The sequence below is a fragment of the Rutidosis leptorrhynchoides genome, chromosome 8 (genome assembly GCF_046630445.1).
Source record: "Rutidosis leptorrhynchoides isolate AG116_Rl617_1_P2 chromosome 8, CSIRO_AGI_Rlap_v1, whole genome shotgun sequence".
Classification (NCBI taxonomy): Eukaryota; Viridiplantae; Streptophyta; class Magnoliopsida; order Asterales; family Asteraceae; genus Rutidosis; species Rutidosis leptorrhynchoides.
In genome coordinates, this window is record NC_092340.1 from 105,214,315 (window position 1) to 105,222,967 (window position 8,653).

The window sequence follows — 8,653 nt, forward strand, 5'->3', positions numbered from 1 at the left end:
CGCGGGCCCATAGTAATGAATTCCGATTGGCCCACAATTCGCTCCGCATGCTTATTGTGAACATAAGCCTCTATTTGATCTTCACCCATCTTTTCAAGAAAGTCGTTAGTGATAACCAAACGTAACGATGCTACACGTATCGCCGGATGTTGAGTCTTTCGACTTAACGCATCCGCGACCACATTCGCCTTACCCGGATGATAAAGTATCTCACAATCATAGTCCTTCACCACATCCATCCACCTACGTTGACGATAATTCAAATCTCTTTGAGTAAAAAGATGTTTCAAATTTTTATGATCCGAATATATCGTACACTTGACACCATACAAGTAATGGCGCCAAATTTTCAACGCATGCACAACCGCCGCCATCTCTAAATCGTGAGTCGGGTACCTCGTCTCGTGCTCCTTTAATTGTCGAGAGGCATAAGCAATGACTTTACTCCTTTGCATAAGAACACACCCGAGCCCATTTAAGGAAGCATCACAATAAACTACCATATCTTCGACACCTTCCGGTAACACTAACACCGGAGCCTGACATAACTTCTCTTTTAACAATTGAAAAGCAATTTCTTGCTCGTTCTCCCAAACAAACTTCGCATTCTTCCTTGTCAATTTCGTCAACGAAGAAGCGATCTTAGAAAAATCTTGGATAAACCGACGATAATAACCGGCCACCCCGAGAAAACTCCGGATTTCCGTAGGCGTAGTCGGTCGTCCCCAACTCTTCACCGTCTCAATCTTCCCCGGATCCACTTGGATACCGCCTTCGTTCACAATATGGCCAAGAAATTGGACCTCTCTTAGCCAAAATTCACATTTAGAGAATTTTGCATACAACTTCTCCTTTCTTAATGTCTTCGAAACTTCACGCAAGTGACGTTCATGTTCGTGCATACTTTTCGAGTAGACTAGTATGTCGTCAATGAACACAATGACCGACTTGTCCAACATAGGTTGGCACACCCGGTTCATAAGATCCATGAATGCCGCCGGTGCATTCGTAAGACCAAAAGGCATAACCACAAACTCATAATGCCCATAACGCGTTCGGAAAGCCGTTTTCTCAATGTCTTCCTCACGGACCCGCATTTGATGATAGCCGGACCGTAGGTCGATCTTAGAGAAATACGTTGCGCCTTGTAGTTGATCAAACAAATCGTCAATCCTAGGTAACGGATAACGATTCTTGATCATCACTTTATTTAACTCACGGTAATCGATGCACATACGCATACTACCATCTTTCTTCTTCACGAATAAGACCGGAGCGCCCCACGGCGAAGCACTCGGTCGGATAAAACCTTTCTCAAGCAACTCTTGAATTTGATTCAACAACTCTTGCATTTCCGTTGGTGCTAAACGATAAGGAGTTTTAGCGATGGGGGTAGCCCCCGGAACCAACTCAATGCGAAACTCGACTTGTCTTTCCGCCGAAACACCCGGTAACTCATCCGGAAAAACGTTTTCAAACTCATTAACTACCGGAATTTCACGAATAGGTGGTGGCTCATTACGAGTATCAACAACATGAGCAAGGAAAGCCATGCCACCGGTAACAACGGAACGACGCGCCCGTGCAAAAGTGCATATCGGCACCGTTCTTCTTCTCTTATCACCATGAATAATCATTTCTCCCCCACTTGGGGCCTTAACACGAATAAACTTGTCATGGCATGCAATATCGGCTCTGTAATGATCGAGCCAATCCATACCAACGACAATATCAAAATCGCCCAAGGTCATTGGAATGAGATTAATTTTAAAAGTTTCGGCACCAAAAACAACATCACAATTCCTACACACATCAACCACTAGCACCGTCTTGCCGTCCGCTATTTCGACTTCTACCGGACGACTTAACTTAGCTAACGGTCTATCAAGTTTAGGCACAAATTTAGGAGAAACAAACGACAAATTTGCACCGCTATCAAAAAGAATTCTCGCCGGATTAGAATTAACCATAAAAGTACCTGAGACAACTTCGTTCGATTGTTTGGCTTCATCATTAGTCATCAAATAGTTGCGACCCCTAGCCGTACCCGCCGCCCTCTCCAACCTTTTCACATTATCATTTCGCAAGTCGGGACACTCCGGCTTCTTATGCCCCTCTTTGCCGCAATTAAAGCAAGTAACCTTGGTCGACGCCTTAGGACATTCGCGAGCCATGTGCCCTCTTTGATTACAATTAAAGCAAGTGGGTCCAAAACTCCCGGAACCACCCTTCTTCGCACTATTAACGCTCTCGGCGCCTCTTTTGGACTTCTTGTTTGAAAAATTCGAATGGCTCGATCCTTCAAACTTCCTTTTCGAAAAAGTAAAATCACTCTTCCTAGGCACCTCCGGCTCAAAACCCCGAGCCAACTCAAACAATTCATCAAAAGTCTTAGCCATACCCCGGCTAATCTTGCTCTTGTAGTCGGCATTCAAGGTACGATAAAAATCTTTCATAAGCTTATGATCATCACCCACATACTCCGGGCAAAAACGAGTCTTTGCCAAGAATGTAGACTTGAGGGTAACTAAATCCATGGAACCTTGTTGCAAATAATGCAACTCGTCCCAGATTCGATCAAGATCGGATGAAGTTCGGTATTCCTTGAAAAACTCTTTCTTGAACTCCTCCCATGTCAAGTCCATGCATTGCTCTTCGCCATACAAATTGATTTTATCATCCCACCACAACTTGCCCTCTTCACGTAACATGCTAGACCCAAACCTCGTCTTCTTCTCGGGAGGACACTCCGCGGTACGGAAGGCCCCCTCGATGTCCGAAATCCAACAAGTACTTTTCAACGGATCCCTCACCCCATTAAACGTCGGAGGTTGAGTATCCTTAAAATTTTTTTAGTGGAAGTCTCTCTTTCCATCACCCCCTTCACCTCGAGGATAAACGTTTCTAGCATCAAGGGCCTCTTCAATAGTGGCCTTCATTCGTTCGTTTATCATTTCGGTCACTTGCCTATCGACCGACTCTTGGAAGACCTTTCGAACGTCCGCAAGAAAATCCGATTTCAACTTCTTAAAGACGGCCTCGACCTTGGTCGAGAACTCGGCGTCTTCACTTGTACTTCTGTTATCGTGATCGGGACCGTTTCTCGTCTTCATTCTATAAAACGAATTAGGTTAAACCACGAAACGAAAGGGCAAATATACACAATTACATACATATACGCCTCACTACCCCATCTCGCTCAACAATCGTCGTACATTGCTTGTTTGGCCCGATTTGCACCCGTAGTAATGGTAGCTAGTCATTACTACGCGAGCACGTCGCGCTAACATGCTAGTACAACGTCCATCTCGCTTGATGATTGCTAAACACAACACAAACAAATAGCGCATGATTAGTTCACATAAACCTATGCACTAATCATTCCGATTCTACCCAAAGTCCTACAAGTCCCGCATAATCACGCACACAAAAGTCTAAGTCTAGGCGCCTATCTCAAGTCACCTAAATCCCTTAGACCATGCTCTGATACCACTTCTAACAACCCAAACCAACACCCGACAAAACCTTGTGAAAATACGAAGTAAAAAAATTTTTTCTGTTGCAGACCATCGGCGCGCCGCGCCATATGCCCCGCGTGCCGCGCCATATCTGGCTGTCCCCGGGACTTTTAACCGCGAAAAGATTGACTAGTTCCCGGCACTTTTAGACAAAACGCTTTTTACCATACAACCAAATATGTAAAACTAACATGTTTCAAACATAAAATTAAAGTTTTACAAGCGGGGCCCACACGACCCAAATTACAAGTTTAGTACAATTTAGGAGTTTCGACCACCAAAAAGTTTAAGTTCCAAACTACACAATGAGCATGGCGTTTGGGATTAAACTACCCAACTATCGGTCAAACTCCGAGAGCTACTAAAACCAAAAGCGTCCCTTAGCAACAAGCGGGATCCCTAGTCCAAAACGATGCCCTTACCCTTGTCCAACACCGAACCTATAAAAGTGGTAAACAACGAGAGGGTAAGCAAAGCTTAGTGAATGCAATAATTACACATACATATATATCGCCCATCTATTTGCAATCACAACACAAGATACCTCGTACGAAACGTGTAACACAAAAGCATGTCATCAACCTCAAACACTTAACAAGTCATACAATAACATAACCGAGTTAGCATATACTCAACACAACCATAAATAATTAAGCATGCTAAATATCAACAAATCTTAATATGGTTAACCATGACGCTATAGTGCTACCGGCTCGTGGTTCACACCATACGCATTGAGTCTCACTCGTTTATAGTGCTACCGGCTCGTGGTTCACACTTTGTTTATAGTGCTACCGGCTCGTGGTTCACACTCGATGCTACCGGCTCGTGGTTCACATCAATTATTTTATAGTGCTACCGGCTCGTGGTTCACACTCGATGCTACCGGCTCGTGGTTCACATCAATTTACACACATGCTATGGTACTACCGGCTCGATGGTTCATACCATAACACCCACAAATAAACACGCCATATACACGAATGCATAATTATTCCACTCACCTCAAAATCTCTTGGTGAAAGATAACCGAGCTTGAACACTTCAATGTAACGCACCTATTACATTTATCACAATATCAAAATCACAACTCGAGTTGGTCAACACTCTAAAGCTCACTCCTAGTGTTAATTTGACCCATGGTGCAAATCCGACCCATTTGCACCCTTAACCCTAAAATCGGGTTAACTCATCACAAAACCCTATCATTAACCAAAGTAGGTTCATTACACATTTTAACACTAGTTTTAGGCTTCAACCACACATATTAATTAGCTTAGGTTCATTTTGACCCATTTGACACTTTCAAAGTCAACCTACCCATTTTGGGTCAACCACTAACCCATTTACACCCATTTACATAAATCATGGTGTTCTAGCAATTTTACTAGCTAATTAGGGTTCTCTAACAACAATTAACTCTTCCAAACCCTAGTTAACCCAATATTGAGTCTACATGACTCAAATTACCCTAGAACACCCAAAACACTAACAAAATGGGTTTTATGTTCATCTTCACCCCAAACCCTAGCCCTAAATCAAATTAAACAAAGAAATTAAGATTAGAGCATACCACAACTATCACAACGAAGCTAGAGGGAAGGCGAACAACTTTAATGCTTGGACTTAAGCAAGAAACCTTCTTCTTCTTCTCCAAAATGGGGTTTCCCTCACTAAAAGCCACTCTCTCTCTAGAATTGATTTGGATAAGTGTTGGTAGTTGTGGAAGGAGTAAATGAACTCCCCAAAACTGATCTAAGGCATTAAATCTGGCCTCCAAGTGATTTTACCAAAATACCCTCAAAATATCTAATTTAAAAGAAAGAGAGAATCTGTCACAGAGAGATGGCGCGGCGCGCCACCAGGCCGCGCGGCGCGCAACTCTCCCAGTCCAGCTCCTTTTGCCTTTTTAAATATATACAACCAAACCCCGATTCGAGTACCGCACAATACACTTATATACACATGTGTACACTTCAATTATTCGGGTCTTACATGAACAAGGATTAAATTCGAGTTCGTGTTTATATTTCAAGTTAAATTGACACTTCCAATAGTTTCTATGAGTGATTTGGAATATATTTCATGAAAGAACTAAAGGCTATAACATTCTCAAAATCAAAAGGCCATATATTTTTTTTTTTAAATTTACGAACAGCAGGAAGCTGTTTTTTTTTTATTTTTTCGTTTTCTTTGATAATCATAAACATACCTTCTAGTTCTATGTTTGTTTACAAGTCTTAAAATCATTTAGATGATTGATTAGATTCATTCCTGGGTTGATTGGATTATTGTTAAAGAAGAAGTAGGAAAGGGAAACAGAATAGTTTAAATTTAAATGGGTATCGATCTAAAACAGATATGTAAGCACAGACGAATGGTAAAAGGAAGTGTCAGGTTATCTAGAGGTCTGGGGTTCGAGTCCCGGCTCTGACGATTTAATTCTTTTTAAGCCTTTTAAGGTAGTTCTCATATTTACAATTATTATTATTATTTTTGATATTTTGATTATCATTTATATTGTTATTATTATGTTATTGTTATTAATGTTATTCGAATGATTATTATTATTGTTATTGATATTATTATTATTATTATTGTAATTAAGTATTAGTAAGTAATGTCATTATTGATAATATTATTATTATTAAATATTAATAATGTGTTTATCATTAATAATATTATCATTTAAGTATTGATATCATTATTATTATTATTATGAATAATATTACTATCATGAAAATAATAAAATTTATTAGTATTTTCATTAATATTAGTATGTAAACTATTTTAATTTTTTTAGTATTATTAATATTGATGTAAGTATTATTATTAATATTAACACTTTCGTTAACATGAATATCATTAACAAGTACTATTATTATTGAAAATTAATATAATTATTATTAAAAGTATCATTACTTTAAATCTATATTTTTATAAAAACTATTATTAATACCATCATTTATATTATTAGTACTATGAAAAATTACTATTATTATAAGTATAATTATTCTAAAGTTATTATAACTAGTATTTTGTAAACAAGAGAGTAATTACGCAAAAGTATATTTAATATACAGAACTTAACTATATTAATTTTTATATACAAAATGAAAACATTTAATTAAATAATGAATTATATATAAATTATTAATATAAAAATCATATCACTGATAATAATATATATATTTATTCGATTACGATTACACATATTAATGAATCCACAAATAATATAGGTTCGTGAATCCGAGGCCAATCCTGCATTGTTCAATATTGTCATATGTATTTTTACTACAAAATACATTAGGTGAGTTTCATTTGCTCCCTTTTTACTCATTACATTTTTGGGCTGAGAATACATGCAACGTTTTAATAACTGTTTTACAATATTTATATGCGTGAGTTTCATTAATCTCTTTTTAAATGCTTTTGCAATATATATTTTTGGGACTGAGAGTACATGCGATGTTTTTATAACTGTTTTACAAAATAGACACAAGTAATTGAACTACATTATATGGTTGAATGATCGAAATCGAATATGCCCCTTTATAGTCTGGTAATCTAAGAATTAGGGAACAGACACCCTAATTGACGCGAATCCTAAAGATAGATCTATTGGGCCTAACAAACCCCATCCAAAGTACCGGATGCTTTAGTACTTCGAAATTTATATCATGTCCAAAGGAGGATCCCGGAATGATGGGGATATTCTTATATGTATATTGTGAATGTCGGTTACCAGGTGTTCAATCCATATGAATGATATTTTTGTCTCTATGCATGGGACGTATGTTTATGAGAAATGGAAATATGAAATCTTGTGGTCTATTAAATTTATGAAATGATTATTTATATTAAACTAATGAACTCACCAACCTTTTGGTTGACACTTGAAAGCATGTTTATTCTCAGGTACGAAAGAAATCTTCCGCTGTGCATTTGCTCATTTTAGAGATATTACTTGGAGTCATTCATGGCATATTTCAAAAGACGTTGCATTCGAGTCATCGAGTTCATCAAGATCATTATTAAGTCTATTATAGTTGGATGTATTATGAATTGATATGCATGCCGTCAACTTTTAATGAAATGAAAGTTTGTCTTTTAAAAAAACGAATGCAATGTTTATAAAATGTATCATATAGAGGTCAAGTACCTCGCGATGAAATCAACTATTGTGAATCGTTTTTAATCGATGTGGACTTCGTCCGGATGGATTAGGACGGGTCTTTATAGTTGGTATCAGAGCGGTGGTCTTAGTGAACCGGGTCTGAATTAGTGTGTCTAACTGATAAGTCGTTAGGATGCATTAGTGAGTCTGGACTTCGACCGTGTCTGCATGTCAAACGTTTTGCTTATCATTTTTGTCAGAAATCATTTGTTTATCATCCTTAGTAAATTACCTGCTTATTATTCTTAGTCTAGACACATCTTATTGCATTGACTGCATAAATAGTGTATAGACAAAATTCATATCTTAGCGTATCTGCTAATTCATATCTTAGCGTATCTGTTGTTGTTATCTTTGTCTGACAGCTTCCGTAGATTCCTCCGTAACTTATGAGATTTTAGTATTATATATGTAAATTATGTATTGCAGGATACTAATCTACATCCTATAATCTATTTGTTATTGAAAATCCTTCATCTGATCATACGAGATGAATCCTTCAACTAGTTTGAGTCTCTCGGATTTCTACAGTTATTTCGATAGTTATCCCGACAGTCATTCCGAATGGATAGTCATCTAAGCTCCGGAAGCAACGTCAGCAGAATGAATCAACCAATCATCCATCCCAGTTCATCTGATGGTTTCGTAGTCGATTAAATCAATGGAGACGAGAAAAAGGCGATCCTTTTCACCCACCAACCTGCACTCTTGACAAAGAACCTGAAGCACTTACCGGTGAACCTGTTCGAAACACCATCTTTTCTCTCATTTCCAGAGTATCTCGCCATGATTATATACTATATCAAATTCTAGATTATATTTATCCGCTAGTCCGAACCGAAAATCACCCCGGTGTAATAGAAGAAGTCAACGAGCTTCGCGCTCGCGTAGTGGCTTTAGAGAATATGGTGTGAAGGTTACAAACACCAGCAGCAGCACCAGTAGCATAACCAGTACC